The sequence below is a fragment of the Mchenga conophoros genome, linkage group LG18 (assembly GCF_057382185.1).
Source record: "Mchenga conophoros isolate Kocher_MC1m ecotype Shallow Benthic linkage group LG18, M_conophoros_male_GT1.1, whole genome shotgun sequence".
In the NCBI taxonomy this organism is placed as follows: domain Eukaryota; kingdom Metazoa; phylum Chordata; class Actinopteri; order Cichliformes; family Cichlidae; genus Mchenga; species Mchenga conophoros.
In genome coordinates, this window is record NC_140543.1 from 33,346,310 (window position 1) to 33,370,264 (window position 23,955).

The 23,955-nt window shown below is 38.8% G+C and overlaps 1 protein-coding gene across 1 annotated transcript in view; it reads right to left on the reverse strand.

Annotated features, from left to right (window-relative positions):
- brinp2 (bone morphogenetic protein/retinoic acid inducible neural-specific 2) overlaps window positions 1-23,955 on the reverse strand; it is a 292,354-nt gene that overhangs the window by 218,829 nt on the left and 49,570 nt on the right. The window lies entirely within an intron of this gene.

A 23,955-nucleotide genomic window follows, 5' to 3' on the forward strand; every position in this document is an offset into this window, starting at 1 on the left:
AAACCTAAACAGCTGTAGGATCCTGTTAGTCCGTGATTTAGACAGGAGGAACAAATCGTGGCAGGATCAGCCTGATATTATTTGTATCCCGCTGTAACTTTACTGTATAAAGAACAAACATCTCCAAAATGTCAGGAGTAGTTAGTCATTACAAGAAGTGTTTGTGAACTAAAACTCACGAATGTGGGATACTGTTTGTCCGTGATTTAAACAGCCCAGCGCTGCTCCCGACGAAGGGAAAACCAATCCTGCAGGGAGACCTACCTCGGCACTTGTGCAGGTGAAACCAAAGACAAGATAAGCTTCACCATATTTTCTAGTCTTTGGCTTAGAATGAAGTTGGTTTGGAAACATATTCAGCGATGCTTCATCTCCTGCTTTGCGTTTCTGTAGGCACCCCGTGCTGGCAGTGTCCAAGTGCTTTGTTTTTTTCCCCCCCTTTTCATCCCGTGCCCCCCCCCCCCCCCCCCCCCCCCCCCCGGGCACACTTTGGGAAGGTCTGCTTAAGAGGATGTGAAAGATTTCTAAGGAAAGTTTTTTTGTATTCAAGGTTTGTTTTTATGCCTAAGATCAGTTGGTCTGAAACTAGGAGAAAAAAGTGAGTCTGGTACATTTTCTGTTAGCTCCGAATCTTAATATGTAATATGTAATGAACCAGACATGAAAAACATGAATTCATAGGCAGGTGAATCTTGGGCAAGCTGTGGCAACCCCATTATCAGCATTATATTAGCTTTGTAATTATCTTGCTTGGTTTGAAGATGTTCATGGAATATTCTTGTTAACCAGATTGTGATACAGCAGTTTCATGTCAACATTAATCAACACAAAACTTGCAATATTTGGTATACAGACCAGTTTCAACCTGTGGCAGCTGCTTGACTGATTTGTTGCTTTTTATCATGCAAAATATTATATTATGTCTTAGGGCTGTGTGATATGACGAAATATATCGGATGATGATATGAAAACATTTATCGTTTCATATTATCGTTTGTTTCATGGTGTTGCAAAATACACTGTTTATGGCAATATTTTTTTCTCTTCTACCACCTACGCAAGAATTTACAGAAAGTGCACTATTTTCTCACATATGTCGTTATTGGGATAAGAAATGTTTTATATCGGGATATGAGATTTTATCGCACAGCCCTATTATGTCTGATTTCTGTATTTCTATATCTTATTTGTGTCCAATTTCTTCTGTACTTGTTCTTCTTTTACTTTGGTTTTCTTTTTCATTTCTGTGCCCTTCCTTTCAGTTTCAGTTGTTGCTTTGAAATTCTAGTTTTGTATGCTACATATTGGTTTTTGTAACCCTTGACTTTTTTCTGTGGAGCATATTTTCGAAAAGCACTAAACAAATAAATATTTTCTTTCATATGGATTTCAGAAAGGTGGAGTGGGAGTTTACATTTCTGTTCACGAACTTTGGAATTTGCACAGCACATTCAGTCTTTGGCTCTGTATTTTTTGCAGCTATGTATCTATCTGTTGATCCTGCTTATTAAGCTCTGACTGACTGCATTTTTCATTTTCTTTGTTTTTATTATCATTGGATAACGACTGTATGGCAGCACAAAAATAGACAGCGCACATGTCTTGATATGCTGCTATATCCAGATAAATCCATTGTTTATACAGTTTACTTAGAAAAGCTCTCCCAGTAGACAGAGGTTGACATCAGCAGCAGTTTTCAAAATTGTCAATATTATTATCAATATCTCATTATCCTATCCAAATGGAAGTGGAAGAAACCCATCTTTTCTTGAGCATGTCAACTGAACACCAGAGTTCAACTGATTTTTTTATGCTTTTACGCTAAGCAGACTGAGCGAAATACCATAGGTCAAAAGTAAAATCACGTATTAACCAAGAAAGTGTGAAAATGTGCCCAGCCTTACAAGAAGTGCAGTATCAAGGTTAAATTGTTTATTCCCAACCAGCTCATGCTAAACAACCTTGTCTCTATGTATGATTTCTTCCCTACGATATCAGAATTCATGGGCACCACACTCACATGGCCTCAGATAGTCTCTGGGAACTTTTAATGTGATGGCACCCATGAGACATAATGATACCCAAGGTGTTCTTTCCTGTGATTATAAGTATGACAGCCACAAGGTTAGATGCATGAAAACTGCACCAAATGGTGCCATCGTTTTTGGAGAGTAAGGCCACAACTATAGAGCGAGCCTAGACTTTAAAATTAGTTCTCAATGATGCTCAACCTTTTTTTTTTACATGTGTGAGTGCACTATTTAAGCCACTTTTTACCTCTCTCATGTATGAAATTTAGATGGAACAAAGTGGGAGGATGGGTGGTAAGAAGTAAAGGTTAACAGAAGGGATCAATAGCAACACATCTGCTGACATATCTCCAAACATATCCAACCACTGTTTTAAAAATCACTCACAACACATTCAAAGGCCAACACTCATTGACTTTCTACTTTATGTAGGTGAGTGTATATGTGTGTGTGTGTGTCTGTGCATGTGTGTTTGTGCATTTTTAATTGCTGCAGCGTGTCCTTTGAGAGTTCCCCACCACTTCTCAAACAATTAGTTTAATGGAGCATTGCACCAGTATCTGGGTTAGCAAAGTCAATACATTGACATTCGACAGACATGAAGTGTCAGCACAGCCATTTATACAGCCGTGGAAACTCTACCACACACGTTAGATTAAACACATCCAACTTAGTGTAAAGCAAAATCTGCCTTTATAGGTACCGTGGTGAGGTGTTATTACTGGGAGGTTGTGACCTTTGGAAGTTATGAGACATGACCATTCAAAACAAAAGTTATTATTAAATAATGTGCCATGTATGTCTTTTACAAACATTACACTGTTTTTCAGACATCTACTCTTGGTAACAATGGTAACTGATGGCATTTCAGCTTTCAAAGTTGTCTAATATGCATTTATACATAGTAGTATACTTACTGAATCTATTTTATAGTTTTAAAAACATTCATGGATGACCACTTGAAGCATTTGTAGTTTGGTTTTTGGAGTTTTTTGAGTGTTTTTTGAGTGTTGAGAAATAGCAAGAGCAAAATAATGATACAGGGAAAAGGTTTCACATTTGCAAACCTGTCTTAAAGGAGAAAATAGTCAGGAAAGTTACTAATCAATGTTAGATAAAAAGGTCTACAACAAATCCCAAAAAATCCATCATGTTTACTTTGTCTGTAGTTAAAAATGACCCTTTAAGCATGTTTTTCTTTTTCTTTTCTAATTACTGCAGAGGCCGAGCTACACATCAAAGAACTATGCATGGCAAATGTTTCTTTAACTGAGTGCTCTGTACTGTCTGAGCTAAGAGAGATTAGCCCAAAGCAACCTGATACACTGTCAAGAGATGACATCTGTGAAAATGCACCTTATCTAACCTTTCTTTCCACTGACTCTAGAAATGACTGCTTACTGCAGGTCTGCACTGCAGTATTCATGTCAGCAACACTTGCAGTGTTTGCTAGTTTGCTTATAGTCCATCTCAACCTTAAAGCTACTGGGCAAAAAGAGAGACTTTTACATTTTCTTTAATCTTGCCATTCAAATTGTTATGCTCTTATTTCTACAAGCACTTTAGAAACTGACATGCAAGCAAGATTCCCTTTATTCATTCACCATGGCAAGTGTGGTTCTTTGCCTTACACGTCTTAAGTGCGGGTTCACATGAGGTGTGTGCGCAAGTTATTGTTACGGTCTTATTGCTCTCAGCCCTCAGGTCACGATGTGCATTCACTCAGTCCTGCTGCTGCTGCTGCAGCACATGATGATGTTTCTGAGGTCTGTTCTTTTCACATCTGTCTCTTTCTATTTGCCTATCTCAGGAGCACTTTAGGTATTAAGCAAAGAAGATTTAAAGAAGTAAAACCAAACCGATTTTGGAGATGCTGAGTATCACATACCTAAAGATTGATTCCGATGATATACCCTAGTAAATTATTTTGAGTCTACCTAGTTTTTTGCTATTGTGGATATTTTGAACCCTTTTCTGGGACAGGCTATGTTCATTTGGATCCTGGAGCTCCTTTTCTGTCAGCTTTGCTAACGCCTCTGGCCCTCATTATGGTCACTTTGTAACTTTTCAGTCCAGGTTCATTATGCGACATATGTGGTCCTTGGTAGTAGGAGAAAATGCACTGAAGATCTTGTAATGTTGGAGTCAAGACTGTATGATATGGACAAAAGCAACAGACACTGCGTGTCAGGAACAAATCAAATATAAAAATATCGAGAGCATTAATCTTGATTAACGATGGTTCCTTTTTTTGTCCTCTTAGTCCTCGTCTGACAACTTTAACAAGACCTGTGAGTAATATTTAGGACACAAATCGGTGAAATAGGAAAAGTTCTCACTACTTTCAGGTGGAAGAGTGGAATCGGTGCTAGGAAACTTCTTAGCAGCCATCTCAAGACCAGCTCTCTCAACACAAATAACATGAAAAATAATTTATGACTGTGTGATGGTTCAAGGTGAGACATTATAATCTGATCATGATAGATAGTCAGCATAATCACCACTCTTTCCACTCTTTAGTCATTCTTTTTCAGTGGGTGAAGGCCTGAATGTCAGTGGATGAATGTCTGGCTCTTTCAGTCAAAGGCGAGTTTTTCTCCCCACTGTTGCCACACACAGGTAATCGTTTTTCTTTACAGAAACAGGAAGGTCTGAACTAAAGAAAAAAACTGCCATGACATGACCTTAAAGACTAGAGAGGCTCTTAAATTAGTTGACTTTTACAGCCCTTTCTTATAAGCCTAATAGTGTGTGAGCGTGTGTGTGCGCACACTTCTACATTCACCAGCTGATTTGCTGTATCCTGCTAACATCAGGGCTTCTAATCTTGCAGGAACTCCTGTGATATGTAATCAGAACAGCAATGGATGATGTGAGCCAGCCTCTCTTTTCTGTGTAAGTCCTGAACTATCGGCAGTCTCTGTAATGCTTCACACACCACATGACAGTTCAGGACCCCATAGATGGCTGCAAATATCAAACATGTTTGATATTCGTAGAGCGGTTCGCGAATTGATTGTTGTGGTTAAGATTGAATCTGGACTGTAAATGTTTCAGAAATGTTAAGGCCAAGTTATCATCTGCCTGGCTGCTGTTATAGCCCTCTCTCTCTCACTCCAAGTCTCTCTACTTCTGTGCCGCTCCTTTCATCCCCCATCCCGCTTTTTCCATCTAAAGTCAAAGTCATTTCACATAAATAAACCGATGATGTCTGGAATTTAATGAGTCCTTTCCCACACCCCTGTTTTAAAGGGTATTAAAAATCATGTAGCTTCATGAACAGCTGTTCAAAATGCTCTCCTGCTTTCATAATAATTTTTTTTTAAAGAAAGAAAATCACATTAAAGCCTGTTAAAGCCTGCTTGAGTCCAGCTTTATACTGATGAAACATTCAAAGGAATTGTTTGACATTTTGAGGAGATGGACTTACTTCACTTCTTTGAGTATGATATAAGGTTGATGCTACATTCATCGCTGCAGGTCATATTTAAGGCTAGAGCCCACTGCTTGTAAGGAAAAAGCTGACCTGCGTTCGTCCAAAAGAAAAGTTTAATTAAATTAAATTGAATTAAATTAGATAAAATCTGTCAGGCCCAACAGGCTAAAAAACAATTTTGATAACATTAAGAGAAGCTAGCTAATTTATAGAGAATTTGACTTTTATGCTTATAGTTAAAATCCAAACAATGTTGTTTATGTAACATTTATAATTCCCTTTATAATTATAATGGCCTCTACAATCAATATTAAATGAAAAGTCGTGCTTTGCATTATTAGTATTCAGGTTTTTATTGAGTAAATAAAATAGCAAAATTGCTTTGATTCACTTAATCTAGTGTCCTTCATTTTAATCATGTGATAATAAATCTGGTTCTTATTATAATTACTTTCATTATATCAGTTACTGCCAGGCCTGTAGCACTTTTTTCAAATGTTTCATTCGATCTTTAGTGGTGAACAAAAGTCTGTCGTAGATACAAACTTTGGTTACATGAGGGGCATTATGTCATGTTCAGCGACAATTAAAGTCAAACAGGCAACATTTCTTTTGCAGGGGGTTGATGAAAATCACATACTATATAAACAAACTCAAAGAATTGGGATTGACAATAAATCTTTAAAGTTATTTAAAAAACATAGATGTTAACAATGTTTGTACAAAGTTTCATTCAGATTCAGATGCCTGGTACTTGAAGACATCTATGCAGACATATGCTGCAATTACATTAAGATTATTATTAGTAGTAGTGGTAGTAGTAGTATTTTCTTAATTTCAGCATCTTTTTACAGCAAAATAATATCATTAGTAAAGTACAGGGTGGTTCATTTATATGGATACACCCTGTAGTTTTTCCTGAGCATCCTGCTTCCAAGATTTATGTCATATGTTTATGTCATCCCCTTGAGTAATGAAGCCCATTACTAATTACCCGTTATTGTTGTGTTTTTGAATTTAATCCGTATTAGATGCAAATTGCTCTAATTTAGCCTCAGTCCATTTATATCTTGGGTTTTCTCTGTGAGTAGGAAGGATCATATTAGACATAACATTAAATCCATCAGTCTGTTTCTGTGGATTGCATTTCTTTGCTCACTTTGAATGTTACTTTAAATATGCACTCACATCAACATTTGTGATGTTCTCAAATTATGTAGAGGACAAGGCAATGGAAATAGTAGCAATGTCATCCCAAGAGCCCTGCTGCTTTCATGGCTTAATATTTTGCAAGCACCACAATCACAGAAAACGGTTAACTCCCCCACTCACCGTGTTATGTGTTACATTAACCTGAATGTTACTGCATGACATACTACTCACAAAGTGTCCACGACATAATGACATCCATTATATAGAATGCAAAAATTCAGTTCAGAGAATCTAATTGTTATGCAGCGGACTTTGTTTTATTTCTTTTTTATCTTTTTAGTTTCAAATAGTTGTACAGCACTTTGTTTGAAAGCGCTTTATAAATAAAGTTATTATTATTATTATTATTATTAAGTGATATTATTTCAAAGCAAGTATCTGAAGGAAAACGTCTTTTATTTGCTAAAAGAAATCTCATTAATTTAGGAAACAAGCAACATTGGAAATTGGAAGGTGTTTTTCAGAGAGAAGCAAAAAAATATAGATTAGAAAGAGAAGTGATTGCATTGGTGCAGTGATTAATAGACCTCCCACAGAAAAACGCCCTCTTTGGTCATTTGTGCAAGCAGGTTATTCACCCTATAGTTACATTTCAAAATTAGGTGACCTCAAGCGGAGCTCTTGCATCGGTAATCTAGAATGAAAATCTTTCAAATATTTGTTTAATCCTGTCAAACCATGAAATCAAACAACAATCTTTTACTAAACTTACCAAATCAGGTTTGGTGTATAAACCTAGCAAACAGCAAGTTTAATGGCTCAGAAATGGTCCAAGGTGTTCTGTGCTGCATCTAAAATTAGGAAGGAATGCACTAGTCACTAATGGTGTAATCTTCTAATCTGCCTGTCTCTTTAGCTTTGGGGATGTATGAGGCTTACAGGGCCCCACCACTATTTTTGGATCAATAACACATGTATTGGCTTCTCTACTGGGGTTGCACTTTGTGGATCGATGCAACAATAGTTCTGCATGGTGCTTTGAATTAATTACACACAGCCTAGTATGCATGACTCACCTAATTCCTACAGTAGAGATTACAGGCTGGAAATGTTTCTTTAGGGAAGTCATTTATTTTTGTGGTCTGTAAATGTTGCTCAATACTGCCTGTCAGGATTTGTATGTGTGGAGTGTACGCTCTTCGCTTTGTGCTCTCTTGGTGCAGCAGAAAGTTTTGAAAAATTCCTTTTCCTATCAGCACAATGGTGAAGGAAATACTATTGCATTCCTGCTCATGGGGCCTTATCCGACATCAGTTTTTTGGCATTGTAGACAAGTGGATAGGAGAAATTGATCACCCAAACTATTCTCAGTTTTAAGCAGCTTCGTGGGGAGGTAAAAGGGGGGTTTATATAACTACTTATTTACCACTATGCCAACACTGGAACCTCCCCAGGCTCTTTTGAATTGCCACAGCGATTTGACAAATCATTTTCTCCCAAGTGATATTGCTCCAAAGTGGTTGTGTGCATGCACCATCATTCTACTATAATAACACAGAGCGGAGCTGAACTCACCAGAGATGAGATGAGAAAAACAGATTGGGACATACTGAGCATGGTGATGGCTTCACAGATAAAATGCATGTGATGTTGAAGAGGGAGGCACAACTAAGTGAAATCATATTGGTCAGATGTTCTTGAAATACGCTCCATCTTTGATATGTGACCAAAAGTCCAGTTTTGGGATGTAAAAGCATGTTATCCTAAAAGTATTTTAGTGCTTGATCATATGCAAGAACTGCATTCATCAAATCGTTTTCAAATACCAGAACGTCTCCGAGCAGTTGCTTGAATTAATTTCAATAGCTGCATACTGACGAGGTTCATTAGTACAGTCACAAAGATCGTACTAATGAAAAGTGTAACAGAGCTAACTGATCAGCTCCATGTTCTGGACAGCTTTATTCACAAAAAGGCTACCACACCACAAAGACCGCAGCCGTGCTGATGCAAAACAGAAAGCAGCAGTAGAGTAGAAAAAAAATGATGCTGAATTTTATGACTTTTTAGGCTATCGCCCACAATCAATTCCTAATCCAACATCTAGAATAAAGTGTTTGCACAAGAGCCCATCCCTGCTGATATTTGGAGACAGGCAGGGTACAAAAAGAACCACAAAACCACTGACAGTCGTTCATGCTCATATTCACACCTAAGGCCCATCAGCTAGCTTTTACTTGTGTTTGCTCTCATTCCTTTGCATTAAAAGCAGTTACTAACTATAATATCCATCCATCCATCCATTCGCTTCCACTTATCTTTTTCAGGGTCGCGGGGGGCGCTGGAGCCTATCCCAGCTGTCATAGGGCGAGAGGCAGGGTACACCCTGGACAGGTCGCCAGTCTGTCGCAGGGCCAACACACAAGGACAGACAACCATTCACACTCACATTCACTCGCACATTCAAACCTAGTGGCAATTTGGATTATCCAATTAACCTATCCCCACAAGCTGCATGTCTTTGGACGGTGGGAGGAAGCCGGAGTACCCGGAGGGAACCCACGCAAACACGGGGAGAACATGCAAACTCCACACAGAAAGACCCCGGCCTGATGGTGGAATTGAACTCAGGACCTTCTTGCTGTGCGACAACAGTGCTAACCACCGTGCCACCGTGCTGCCCCTAATTATAATATAAGAAACAAAAACTCTCAGCACCATAGTGAATGACTACTACTGAATGAATGAATGAATGAATGAATGAATGAACATTCAACAGATAATGAGTAATCAAATCTTATTTAATACTTAATGATAACTTAAATACTTTTTTAATGACTTAAAAAAATCAGGAACTACTTGATAACTTATGAACAGTCAATGAATACTTTTCCAATTAATTGCGTTAGTAGAGAACTGGCTGTGTGTGTCATTATGTAACAGTCGGTTCATGGGCACTACTTAAGGAATCATACTGACCACTTTCTTTGTGGTTCCTGATTAACTTAAAGTCAGCCAGGGAACAGCACAGGAGAAATAAAAGTAAAAAGTAAAGTGCATAGTGCTGAATGTGTACTAAATTATTTATCGTGATGTGTGTTTTAGTACTCACAAAGAAACTTTGTCAGAGACTCTGACTTCTCCTCCATTTGTAAATGTACAAACTACTTTTGTGTCTCACCTTTTAAAAATAATTTCTGTTGTACTTCAAGGAGCTTTTTAGAAACAAAGGAAAAGAACAAATTCTTTACAAAACCACTAAAAACAGCCTTGAAACTTTGTGTATTTCTTTGGATCAGAATGCAAACAGAGTTAAGTTTTGGAGAACGACAGTTACTCACTTACAGCCACAACTCCAAAAATATGTCTTCGGTCATCCCATAATCCACGACACCATTCCTAACAACACACTCTGGAGCAGCATGTGACATACCACATACATACACAGTAAGACAAAGTACATTAGATTCTGCCTCGACTTTCACGTCACTCCCATCTTGTGGGGAAGTCACTAGAGAGGCCTGTGAAACATTTGAAGGTAGACATATAATAAGCAACAGAGAGCGCTTTGCTGAAAGTTTGCCCAAAAAGAGATGGCTGAGATAGAAGGTTAGCAGATTTTACATTTACCACGGGGGCTAGTCCCAAATAAATAGTTTTACCAAGAGTGTGCAGGAAGAGAGGAATAGATTTAACAGTACAAAAACATCACTTTTGGAGCAATACGAATGTGCATTTCTGAAATTAGTTTCGAGATTGGTTTCTTTGTACACTCAAGGGAAATGAATCTTGCTCAGCACAAACAGTACTTGACCTCATAAGGGTTGGGGTCAAAATAAATAGTGGAACCAAGGATTTGAACACCAAAAATAGAGGGGAAGGCACAGCCATTGCCCTTTTTTATTCTTTCAGAGTTATTCATCAATGCCATTGCCTTACTAACAACAAAAAACAATATTCTTCATTTGAATTGGGCCGCAAGTAAATGCTTCGAGTTGCTTCAGTTGACCACTTCTGTTGTACATATAGCTTCCAATCCTAAAAAGCCATTAATTTAAAGGCTTTTTTTCAGTCAAGCAGTAGAGAGGACAAGAATAAGGACAAAGATTAAGAAGAAAAGATTAAAAGTGAAGAAATAAAATTAAGACAGGAGAATGAGCAAAACACAGTGATCCCTATTTATATAGTACTATTGTGAGCCGGTGAATCTCCGTTGCCATGCTTCCTGTTACCTCTAAAATATACCAAAGAGGCTCCTCATGAAACTGCCTTGTACATCACAAGCGTGGTAAAGAAGAAAAAACATTATTTGCAACATGATGAAACCAAATGAAATAAATCTTTGATCATAAAACTAGATCTTTTGGTCTGAAGGAAAAAAAACAGTAATCAATAATAGTTACATATTCTTTACATTTTATAGTCTTTAGATCTAAGAATGAGTCTTTTTTAGAGACTAAAACACTAGCCTTACACAGTACATTCTGTGCATGTATTTTCAAGAGTATAAGGGGGAAATTACAATATGTAGTTTTTAGACCTCACTAATAATAATTGTTAACATGGACTTTGTGCACCCTGCCTTATAGTTGCAGATTTTCTACATTTCTTCTAAACTTTCTGCCCTTTATTAGAGTGTAATCTACCATGTGCAATGTCTAAAATGGTTTTAGATTTATCATTGGGTTAATGATGATATGCACTGCCATACTTTGTATAACGTTCTCATTAGTAGTATGTTTACATCATTAATGTGTATTGCAGTGTTGCATTTTCAAGCTGCCTTCTTGACAAGGTCTAACTTGGGAAATGCATGATTTTCCATGAGACTTTTACACGGTAGGATAAAGAAACAAAAAAGAAAATAGTTCCTCCTTTTTATCAATGTTACACAAAGCATAGTACACTCATAACTAATTTTGGATTCATACAAGCACAAATGCGTTTTAGATGTTTCTGGGAATCCAGCATGCTGTGGTGTTAAATAATTATGAGCAGGTGGGTTGGGTGCTGAACCAAAGAGCACAGTGGGTGCAAAGCAGCATTGTCATACCAACTACTGGCCCTCAGGGTGAGAGAGGAGAAAAGAGGCAAAAAAGAGAGGACACAGGCTAAGAGGGAAGATCAGGTTAAAAATATGAACTTGATAAAAAACAAACTTGCCTTAAATGGTGTTTAAAGAAAAACGTAAAGAGGTAAAATCATATGTCAGGCAGACCTGAGGGAATGTGATTGTCTTTTTCTTTTAAATTATTGCTCATAGGAGTTTTAGGTGAAAACACTGAGGTTTTCTGGCTACCATCACTTCTCTCAGTGTAGGAACGAGGTTGCGATGCTGGAGGCACAGTGCCCCTGGCAACGCTGCCATGCCAACTCCAATCATGTGTCCTGCATCGCTACAAAACAGCCGAGTCCCCGGGGAGGATCCAGCCAACTAGAAACAAACACCTCTCTGTTCCTGATGCTCAATGAGAAAAGCCCACAGAGAGAGCGAGGGTCACAGAGAAAGAGAGAGATATGAGTGCGATAAAGCGACAACAAAAGCTTAATTTGCTGATACCTGCTTCTCAAAAGCAGTGTTTGCAGACACAGACAGCCAGCTATAGTTGTTAGCGACACTGTACTTTATTTTAGCAGGCGCCCGTGTGCTCAGTGTGAGAGGTAATTGTGTGTAAGATGAGTTGATTCCACAGAATCTTTTTTGTTTTTTTTACTTGACTTTATCGCCAGAAGTTTGATGAAAGACTAAGCTTTTCCAGTAATAAAGACATCTCTTTTAGATGAAACAAAATCTCTGGATCAGTGCAATATGGTGAGCTGAAATTAAAGCAGTAGAAAAGTGGTGTAATTGCATATTGCTTCAAGTGACAAACCTAGTGTGAATTATCACCTGACTCTGCGGTTCTACTCAGCTTTTACTAAACTAATGCTCTGATCGGCCGTAGCAGCAGCTGTTTTAGATGCTGTCCAACATCAAACAGCTAAGAAATCTCCATTCTGTAGACTTGGAATCATCGCACCCATTTAATGGCACATACAGAACTAACAATATCAAAACGTCTCTTCGATGCATGAAAAGACCCGGATGTGGAGCTTTTTTGTAACCCTTTATATCGAGCGTGTTTCAAACTGTTCTTTTGTGTATCTGTCACCCCCCACCACACCCCATTATTTGTTCTTTCTGTAACCAGAATTAAAATAATTGAAAACAACCTTGATATACATTTGTAATCCCTCTTGCAGAGAAATGAGGGGAAACGAGGCCATAAAATACGTGTGATCAAAATGACACACACGTAGTAATCTTTTTTTTAAGCACAACTGAGTAAAACTTGACAAAGCACACCTCTCAGACTTTTATCAGTTTAGTGTTAAATGATGATGTATAAATATTAAACATAAAAACTGGCAGTGTTGAAAACTGGAAGACTTTTCCCCACAAATAAAAAGCTTGGCTAAAGTAGCATAAATGGCCACAGCTATAATGGAGCAGCCCTTTAATGAAAGCAGTTACTCTCCAGCAATGCTCGGAAGTACAGAGACCATGATTGCTTTTTAGACATAGTTAGACATGGATGTTAGGACAGAGAAATAGCCTCACTCCTTCTTCTGTGGCTGAGACGACATTTAGTGGGTGCACCGTGGGGCTGAAGTTTGAAATTAATTTCCTAAATTCACAAAAGTTTATAAAAAATGCATCAGAAGATAATGGAGGCAGCAACTTCATCCCGTCTTTGCGCTATCTGTCAGCTGTCTCGGTCTCGCTTACTCTCCTTTTATTCCTTTTCCCACTCCAGATCTCTCTCTTCTGTTTGGCTCTGACCGTCTCTCTCATTCCCTCTTTTCCACATAACTCGCTTTCCCCTCGCCTTCTGAATCTATATCCATGGGCATATTTGGAATCTTCTTTTGCGGCAGTAGAAGAGCAACATCATTTTCAGGCTCCTTTTGAGCCTCCTGGCTCCATCTGCTTTCCTCTCTATCAACTGAAAAAATAGCAAGAAGAGGTGGAAAAGCTCTGCTGAGGACATTTAATATGCCGCCTACATGTTCAAATGGGCTGAACATGAGTGTACGGCTTGAGTCTTTATGCAGCTTAATGTAATGACGAGCAAGCTAAAAACTGTTCTTAACCTTCCCACCTCTCTAACAGGAATATGTGCATTTGGCTTTGCCAATAGCAAGTATCAGAGTTTAAAACGCCAGTTACAAATCAACTGGGTGTTATGCATTAAAGTGCAGCCCGTAGGTCCTGTGCAAACCTGCGAGGGGTTAAAAGGGTTATCCATTTTTGTATAGCTAAAAGGCAAAGGCTATCTCTTCTAGCACATTAGGCAGCATCAGGCAGCTAAGATGTACTCTTCTGAGCACACATTATAGCCTGTGTTGTAGCGGTAGCTGTTAAAGTACATAAAAGTTGTTTATACGCTTATGTAATCAATGTTGAGGTTTACTGACAAGTGCCTAGGAGCTCCAAAAACACGTGACAAGCAGTGTGCACCCCCATACTCCTAACAACAGTTAATTTAAGTTTCTTCAAGCTATGGCTGACCATTCACTGAAAATTAGTTGAAAAATCATAAATGTCTGAATTATACATTATACAATGGTCTGGAAATTTCACTGCAGCAGAGTGCATGATGATACACCCTGTTTCTGAGACTGACATGTGAAAACGCCCCGGTAGTGTAGAATGGACATATCCCCATGGCTAACAGTTCAACATGATTCCTCATGGGAATGTGACAAAAGCAGCATCCATCCTTCTTTTGTTTTGCCTCCTATTTGTATCACAGTTGCTTCAGTTTAAGCGTAGTTGCCTAGACCTCCCTTTCTGAGAGGTCTAGGCAACTACTCTCTAGCTCTAGCTATTCTTGGGGGGGGGGGGCATTTTCAGGCCGAGTAAGAGACATAATCTCTCTCACGTTTCCTGGGTCAGCCCTGGGGTCTCCTCCCAGTTTGACATGCCCAAGAATTGCAGTTAGAAGGAGCCCAGGAGTCTTTCTAAACCACCTTTCAATGCAGAGGAGCAACGATTTTACCCCAACTTCCTCCTGAATAACTGAACTTCTCAAGTATGTCTGAGGCAGAGCCCAAACACACTTTGGAGGATGATTGCTTCTGCCCTTTGCATCTGCAACCTTTTTCTTTTGGTCACTACCCACAGCTTCTGGCCACTGGTGAGAGTCGGCATGCTGATAAACCAGTCAGTCAACGCTTTCACCTTCACGCTCAGGTCTCTTTACCACAAAACACTAATGCAGCGTCCACATCACGGGAGACAGTCCAGCAATTCACCTGTCAATCTCGGAGGCGCCATTGGTTTTTAATAAAAGCAGCAAAGGATTCACCTCAGTTCTTGCAAATCACATTTATTTCTGGTTGTTTCTGTTTATTTCTCACGCCACCAGTGGGCCTTGAGAAATAACTTGGAGCCATGTCTCTGTGAAACCAACACCACTTTCATGGGAGTCCCCTTGATTCTTTATTAGCTGGCCCACCTCATTGCCCAGTGCTCTCATAATCATCTACGACGACAGACAGGACATATTGCTCCTGACTTTTCTCTTATCACTCTTGCCTCACCACGATCGCTGTTGTTGGTCACCATTCAGTGACAGTAGTAATAATTTCAACAAGACAGACAGCTTCTATATCTATGCTTTTGCTGTCACCACTGATAAAAGGAGGTTGTTTCAAAGTTTCACATTTTCAATGACCTGATCAGCTATTTTCTGATTATTTCTAACACAAAAAATATCAGTGTAGTGCAACACAACCTGCTATCAGTCATCTAAATTTAATATACTCAACAGTGTGCTGATGAATCAGCATGACAGTCAACAAAGCTGTTCAAATAAGTCTTTACGCTGAGCACTGGAGACACTGGAGAGTGCATTGAAGAAATATGTATCCAATATATTAAGATATAAACACAGTGGTTTAAATTACACTGTAAAAGTGACTTGTTGTTTGCTTAGTTACAGTAGGTATAAAAATTTGTTTTTATCACTGAAAAGCCTGTGTGGTCTAGTAAAATCAGGCCATAACAACACACACACACACACACACACTTTTATTTTTTAGTATCACAACAATTCCGCCTGTGAGTTTAAAGAAATGCTTACCTGCAAAAAAGCATGTTTGATACAGTTATAGAGGACATTGGCATCAGTCACAACTAACATTAAATTCTCCCAAACTTTCTCTTTTTCAGTTTCCCTGCTGACGGCCATTGATGTGATCAACTAGTACATTATTATATTTATTTTTATGCTAAATAATGGTGTGAATCAAATAAAATCATTCTGACACCCTGGGCTTTTAGGTTATCACAGACAAATTCAAATTTTATTTGTCACGTACACAGTCATACACAGTACGATATGTAGTGAAATGCTTGGTGAGAAAGAATCTGCCCACGAGAACAGAGCAGCTCCTCAGAAATACTTTCTGCGCAGCGACGCGACGGAAAACAGTTTGTCTACTGTAAATCAATACAATTATAAATAAACAAAATAATGAGTAAACAAGCAGAAAATCCAGGCCATCTGGCTGCAGGTGTTCGGCGGGAGCAGTGCTGGGGGGAAGCCGAACCGCGTCAACTGATCTATAATTCCAGTATAGTTCTTATTTTTTAACAGGTGTCCTCACAAACAGAACAGATTGAGGCACGGCACAGAGTGGATGAGGACCACCCGACTTTTGGATCACTGCTGTGACTCTCCTGAAAAGTCCTCACACCAGCTGGTGGAAACGTGGTGCTCACTCTTCCCAGACAACTCCTTTTGTATAACATGTTTTAAATAAACAGCTCTGTATTATAAGGCTGCAGTATTCACCATTCACCAAGCTTAGATTCACATATTAACCACATGCTGCGTGAAAGAGCCCCGTCTATTTTCTTGTTGTGATTACAACAGCTAGTTACTGGGGTGGCTTCATCTATGTCACATCTGCACCTACAACCCCCCTCTAATCAACAATTTACCTAGCATGCCAGCTGTGGGAATATGAAATGAAGGCCAGGTTGAGCATCGGTAGAACAAAGGCCCCAAAAATATCCCAACACAAACCTCATTTGGAGGTGGCGTGCTAACCTCAGCACCTCTTTTGCCACTGACACAGTATGAGTTCATTTTTTCACAAATAATGCTAAATGATTTTTTTTTCAATGTGTAAAATATATGTTGTACATTCAGTAGTTAAAGGCTTACATCTAGTAACCATGGGCATGCCATGGGTATTTTGGGCTTTTGATGTTTTCTTTGAACCGTTTCCAGGGTGCAATAATTGCACATTCAAAGTGCTGTTAACTGAAACTCTCAAAATCTGGTCCAAAGCGGTGCCAATCCAAGTGAAGGAGGTCATCAGCCTGGACAATGAAAATAAACCTGTTAGCAAGATAGCAAAATATTTGGGATTGGCAAATTCAACAGTCTGATATATCCTTAAAAGAAGGAATGTACTTGGACCCTTTTTTTACCCCTCAGAAGAGTGCACATAGTTACCTTGAGGAGCCAAAAATAAGCCCTCTTTAAATTGTGCACTGGCTGCAGCTGAACTCACCAAACTCCTTGCGACACTGTGACTGCCAAATAGAATTAAAAGCAAAGGGTGGTCAAATATTGTTTTTTTTTTTGTTGACTGTGCTTAGTATGAAATGAAATACATTTTGAAAACATCGTATCTTTATGCTTGCTTTCATGCATTACTTCGCAAATACTTAAGTGGGCGTTGCTGTCATCAATTTGGTCCATCAACTCAACAGAAAAGTCCCAGTAATGATCAAACACCCCACACATTACATGTCACACATTCCAGCGGATTATGAATTCCCTCGTGTTTGACATACATTGCAAAGCACAGAAAGATTAGTGCACATAAGTCTGAATGTTTTGTTTTCGTTTTGATTTTTCGGTTTTCTTTTAAAAAATGTAACCATCCCTGAGTCCTGTCACGGATCACCTATCCCCTACAGAATTCAGTACCTCAACGTCCATACAGCCCCATTATATTTTCATGCTATTTAAGATGATAGGAAATTGTGTTTCGAAAAAGAATGTTGAATATTTCAGATGGCCCTTAGCAAAGCAGGAGAATTATTACATTGGATAGTCATTTCCAGTGGAGATGGGCATCAGCAGTATAACCTGGCTCATCAGGGAACGTTCTAAGCAGAAAACTGCTGACAAAGCTTTCGACAGAAATAGCTCATGACTTGCAATTTAGGCCGAACGGGAGTGGAGATCATTTTAGAATAACACAATGTGACTACCTCTATGGTTTCATGAGAGATGCCGAGCTGTACAGACTGATTAGATACTATACAATTGGCCTTCACAAATACACCTGACTTGATTTTGCCAAGTTACTTCCAACTCTCAAGGCGATATGTAAACAGTACACTGATGTATGGCACTGCAGGGGAGCGTCACAAGCATCATACAGAGGGTTTTTTAAGGTGCGTGATTTGTTCATGAAGGAAAAAATGGACCTTGAACCTTGAGCATACCTGTAGCTCCCATTCACAGACAGGCGCAGCAGCTTTTTTGATCTTGTAACATTAGTGCTTCAAGGTACTAATGTTTGGTTGGGGGGGGGGGGGGGGGGGGGGTCTTTTTGCATTCATATATTGGAGATGAAAGAGATACGGCTATCTAGAATGGGGTTGTTGTACACCAGGACAGACTTGAGTGATTTTCTCAACACAAAGGCAAAGCATCTGCTGCAATGAACAGTAAATAGTAAATACTGTGACAGGGATAACATGATACAGTACAGACAGTTCACAGTCCATGTGAATGCTGACGTGGCTCAGAGGATTGCATTAAAATTGGTGTAACACTTTGTGTCGGGATCGCTGACAATTTGTCATGGCATTTAGCATTAAGCCGAGCGTGTCACTCCTGTCATTTCTTGTTAATAGTGTGTTACAGTATTGGAAGATAGGAGGTAAGTGTTGGCTATATTTTCATTAGCTCTAATCCAATCAGGTCTGTCTGATATGCCTTGTCACGGAAATTAATTTATTTATTCTAAGATAGCCGGTTACCATATTTATGACACGACAGAGACTGCACTATGGTTGTTTTTCCAGCACAGCTGTGGAAATGATTTTCAAATAAAATCTTCATCAAACGGGGCGTATATTTCTATTTGTAATACCAAACCCTGTCTTTGCTTTACGTGCCCATTTTGCAGTGTACAACTTCCAGTCAGGAGGTGCAGCAGAGCTGGATGTCAGAGTGAAATAAAGAGTGTTTGTTCAAGCCATCACATATACTTAGAGTGGTGCTCAAAAACTGTGGGAGTTGATAGGTCCCTTGTTTGCCATCCGTCCTACATTACAGCAACAGCTGCCGCTGTAGCATATCCTTCCCAAAAGTCCTCTGGTGACAGCCAAGTCTCAGCTATTTGGGATTTCTTTTGCTTCAGGCAATTCTGATTCTGACACTGAGCTTACTTGTTTGGAGTTATGAGGTGTCAGCATGAACTACGTCATTGCAAGATAGAAGGTTCTGGGCAATGTGTGGGTGGAAACAGTAAAAAGTATCAATGAAGAATTTACTAAATTTGTATATGACTAACCTAGTTATCTACGCATCCCAGAAGCTTTGTTTTAAACCCATTGTATCAGCTGCCTTCGCCTTTTTGCCAATATTTCATAACCTTCTAAGCCCATATTGAAGATAAATTAAATCAAACTGGAAGGTAGTGTTTCCTATATTGCTTCCAGCCTGCAAACAAGACAAAACTCAATAAAAAATACCCCATGGAAAATGCAATACAAGATATTTGAGCATAACATCTTCAGGGCACTCACTCTCGGGATGGCAATTTAATGTATAGATTATCTTTGTGCTATTTCAGAATCATGTGTTGACATGAGTGTGTAGAGTTGTGTGGGACTGTACAGAGAAAGCCTGTGTAAGCTTGGACATGTTGATTATAACTCTTATATCTCTGCTGCTATTGGATTTATATTTCATCCATAACCTCAGTGTACTATACATCATGTAAAGTGATTCAGTCTTTTACCGCTAGATGTACTATATAAGTGAGTTATATATGAGTTTTTATATCCTACACAGTAAACAAGTCATCATCAATTTCAATGGGTACCACTGTCATTGGTTATCAGTGATGTACCAGGTTATGTTAAAAATAAAAATGCTGCATACAAGTATCCCTCCATTGTCAGATAAAAGAAAATGTCCAATATCTGATTCTGAGGTTAGTAGTAGTATTAAAGTAGTAGTAGTAGTAAATGTTTTTACTACAGAAGATTTTTTAGAAAAGGTCAAGGTTACCGAGAGATTTTTAGTCGATGCATCCATGGCATCAATTTGAAAATCCCAGGTGATTTCCTTCTTGAGTTATATACAAGATTTTCAGAAAACTTGACCTCGGACCTTGAGGTTGGGGTCACTGAGATTTTTAATAGATGGAATCAACTTGAAACTCCTACATTTTGTTCATTCGTGCTTTGTTTTTAACCTGTCACAGTCACAAACTTGGGTGCCCCTTCTGCCTGCCAACCAGGCAGGGAGACAACAATAACCCATCAGCCTTTTACGGCTGATTCCATTTCTCTGCCGTATAAATAGATTTTTTTAATTGTTTGTTTAGAGTTTTATATAGTTGTCTATCAACAGCGTCCACATTAACTAAAGTATGTTTTCCCCACTGAATACAATGTGAGGTATGCCACAATAAATCAGAGATGTCAGTATTCATATATTCCTCATGCACTGTCGCAGTTTTATGTAGAATTTGTCTGCTTTGGCCTTTGCCAAAAGCAATAAATAAGCTTTAAGACATCCAGGCTGTGCATTGTATTAAAATAAGATGATATAGTAGAAGTGTATTTTGGGCTTTATTCTACCGCTAGCCAAAAACTGAATGTTTTGTAGAAGATATCAAATCTCTTTCCTTATCATAGGTCACACGGTTTCAGGCAAAGTGTCTTTGGCACAAATAACGCAGTGATATGCAGAGTACACACAGCTGCAGATCTAAAGAGGAGTGGGTGTACGTAGGTGCATTATAAAGTCGTTTCATCTCTTTCCTTATTTTTAATGCACTCCTCAAAAGGTACATTTTACATTTAGCCTCCAGGTGTTATCTGTCTCATTGTAAAGTCAGATATACACACAGATTTATTCCTACACACACACATCCTTATGAGTACATCTCAAGTTAAAACAGTGCACATAAACACATATTATACCTGACAAGCAGGGCATACATAAACCATGACATCTCTGAATATTTGGACTCTCGGTGTGCACCGTGGGAAATATGATTGATGGCAGCAGTCAGATTGCATGATGGGAAGCCTGATAGATGGTGACAATGACATCAGCCACGCCTTTCTGGTTTTAGCCAGAGAAACACAGAAAAAACACCATGATGAATGATTTTATTTTCTTATGCTTGATGACGCCCTACAGTCCCAATGCTACACAGCAAAAATAGCTCACAGGCATGCCATTGTGTGTATAACAACAATTGATATGAGCCAGGTTTACAAACACTATGCTGCATTAGGTCTGTTGCCACTTCAGCTGGCAGGAAAGAAAAAGTTGCAGTTTTTATATTATTTGTAGCAGTTTCCTGTTTTCTTGCAACTTTTCATTTGTGGAGAGAAAATGCACAATATACTGTATATGCTTTCTTACATTATGTAACATGCACATTTTCTACACTATGTATGTGTTTTGCTCAGACCATTTATCAGATCTTTTCAGCCCAAAAATGTAAAAAAAAACAACAAAACAAAACAAAAGCATACTGCGTATTTTTTTTTCGAATTAGCTTTCTATAAAGTTCATTCAAATTAAAACTTAATTTGAAACTATTTATGTATCTTTGTGTGTGTGTGTGTGTGTGTGTGTGTGTGTGTGTGTGTGTGTGTGTGTGTGTGTGTGTGTGTGTGTGTGTATTTCTTGTTTTGGCTGGAGAAAGCACTAAAACATTAGTCACAAAACAAGAGGGAAATGTCAACAGAAAATCAGGAGCACTGGAGATATTAGTTTTCAGTACAGCAAAACAACAGCATGGTGTATCTCGAGAACAGTAGGTTCACTCATGGGTGATTGTCTTCCTTCCTGAAGCAGACTCTCATCCATTCTGGCCTGTCTCTGGTAAACAGGCCATCTTGTAAAATACACATGGCAAAGTTTGCTCCCAGCCACAACTGACAGATACCAAACAAAAGGACTGCAGGGAAACTATGAGCAAAACAATAAGTTCTTCCATGTTTGACACTTTCTGTTCACACTTCCTGTCTCTCCATCTGTTCAGCCTTAGCTGACTCCACGAAAACGCTTGATGTTGCCTCGAATGCTTGCAACCCTGAAAACAAACTGTACAACTAAACATCATGCACGTCCCAATTTTCACAACCACAAACATGCTTACACATCACTCGCTTCCATCCTGCTGATTTATTTATGAGGGCTGATTAGGCTGGAAAGCCAGTATAGGCCAGTTGCAACACTTTGTGGGTAAATTGCTATTAGTCAGAGCTGCTAGCTGGATTTACAGCTCCATAATGGGGGAAATTGGACGAGCGATGGTTGGTTTAATTAAGGACGCTGAAAGAGCTGAAGAGCACCTTCCAGTGCACTGATGTGTGTATGCAGAAAGTGATGCATTGCTGGTGCTTGATGAAGGGTAGGTGTGTGTTTGCATATGTTCACAATATTTATTTAAGGTGCCTGGACTGAGCACCATGGCCCTTTATTAAAGGTAGGTGGTACCAGTGATTCACAAATTGGAGCTGCTGGAGCAGTAGTTTTAGCATTAGGGTTATGGTCAAGCACAGAAGCCTTAAAGATCCATTGTGTAACAACTGGGCTACCATCAGATTGGCACAGGTTATTGGTGATGACGATTAAAAAGTTAATCAACATGGATCTCACTAATTAGGTGGGGGAGTCTCTAATTACTCAAAGGGGAAATATATTCCTCAGATCCTAAATACTCCATTTTCCCAGTGTTGCATGATGCAAGTAGTAGTTTTTTAAGCTTTATTGCTAGAAAAGTGCTGACAGTAATTCCAAATTTGGCCTTTACATGCTAGATGAGGCTAAGTGATGAAGTGTAGCAGTTAACACATTTGCTTTACATGTTAAAAACAACCAGTTTGATTCCATCAGGACACATACCTAACCTCAGGGGTCGCAAGCTAGTGTGCTCCTTATTTCCAGTGTAAAATCACTGCCAAGTCAAACAAGCAGTTCCACATTGGACATCTGACTCCACCTTTAGAAACAAAAAATTCTCCTAAGACTAAAAGGACAAATCAATCCCCCCACAAACGTGCATACATACGTATATTCTCCGAATATTCCTGGCAGAACATTCAATAATCAAAAGCCAAATAAAACATTAATATCTGTGTTTATGTCTTTGCTTGATGGAACGCCGTGTTGATCTACTTAAATCAAAGTTGACAAGTGTGCATGTCTCTCTGTCTGTGTTTCTCTGTCTGTATTTTAACCCAGCCATTACATAATTCCCTATGGACTAAGTACTTTGCTTTTATTTTCCAGGAAGTTTCTGCAGCCATCCTGCTGTGAATCTTCTGTGAAAAGCAGAGGGCAAAGGCACCCCGAGGAGCTGCTCAGCTGCTAATGCTTCCATTATAAAACACTAAAGCTGGAACAGTGGTGACATGGAGCAAGGAACCATACCAAGCACTTGAATTTTAGATTTCCATAGTACTAACCATCACATACTGGCCTACATTTTTTTCTTATGTTAAACGATATAAACTAAATAAAAAGCCCTCATAAGTCTTACATTACTGGTACATTACCTCGTTGATCCAAAAATATCCTCTTTGTTCAAAAATGTATTTTAAATTAAAGATGACAACAATAATGGTCTGTTCAAATGCATTTAGCTTAAGCTCCTTATTGCATGTGCTTTTCACAACTTCTGTTACCATATTTTTGTTTCTCATCGAATAGTATGTAGGCTTTCATCATTTCTGCTGTTCCTGCAAAGATTTTTCTCAGCTTCAAACAAGGACTGAGGAGAAAGATATTATAGCTAATGTGGGTAACTGCTAATAGTTACATGGCTAACATTAAAATGAGTGTTTGCCAGTTAAACATTTATGATAATTAAAGTTGTTTGATACTTCAGAGTTGTTGAAACAGAAACTGCTGACCTTATAACATTCCTTATAAAGGGTGTCAGTCTGTTTACCAGAGGTGGGAACAACAAAGTACAAATGCTTCTTTACTGTGCTTAAGTACAAGTATCTGTACTTTACTTGAGTATTTATTTTTCTGAGAACTTTTTACTTTTACTCCCCAACAA